Consider the following 944-nt stretch of genomic DNA (forward strand, 5'->3'; position numbering starts at 1 on the left):
AAAACAAATAGCTTATAGTCAGTGATCTGTGTTGTTCTGCAATACATTAATTGTTTGTTTGTTTTTTTAATTTCGCGCAAAGCTACACGAGGGCTATCTGCGCTAGCCGTCCCTAATTTAGCAGTGTAGGACTAGAGGGAAGGAAGCTAGTCATCACCACCCGCCGCCAACTCTTGGGCTACTCTTTTACCAACGAATAGTGAGATTGACCGTCATATTATAACGCCCCCACGGCTGAAAGGGCGAGCATGTTTGGTGTGACGGGGATTCGAACCCGCGGCCCGCAGACTGCGAGTCGAGTGCCCTAACCACCTGGCCATGCCGGGCTTATCAAGAAAGAATAAATTGGTTTCAACTAAGAATGGACTTGTATCGCTGGAGTTCCTCGGAAACAATTTATACCGGAAATTAACAAACGAGCAGATACGCAACAAATTGGTGTCAGAGAGTGGGACGGAAATAAAAAAAAGAAGATGGAAACGAGAAGTGGCAAATCAAACTACAGCTTAGCAGATTTGATGGCAGCAATACAAGAACAGCAAAAGAAACAAGAAGAACGAGAAAATAAACAAGAAGAGAGATTACAGCAGTTGTTGGAGGAAAAAGAAAAGAAACGAGAAGAACGACAAAAGAAACAAGAAGAGAGATAATAGCAGTGGCAAGAAAACCTGCAACAGTGGCAGCTCGAACAGCAAAATTAACAAGAAGAGACATTACAGCAGTTGTTGGAGGAAAACGAAAAGAAACAAGAAGAGAAATTACAGCAGTTGTTGGAGAAAAAAGAAAGGAAACAAGAAGAACGAGAAAATAAACAAGAAGAGAGACAACAGCAGTGGTTGGAGGAGAAAGAAAATAAACAAGAAAAAAGTCTCCAACAGTTGCGAGAAAGCCAGCATACACAAATGGAAAAGATTACTAAATTTCAAAGTGAATTAAATACATTA

The sequence above is a fragment of the Limulus polyphemus genome, unplaced genomic scaffold, assembly GCF_000517525.1.
Source record: "Limulus polyphemus unplaced genomic scaffold, Limulus_polyphemus-2.1.2 Scaffold1349, whole genome shotgun sequence".
Classification (NCBI taxonomy): Eukaryota; Metazoa; Arthropoda; class Merostomata; order Xiphosura; family Limulidae; genus Limulus; species Limulus polyphemus.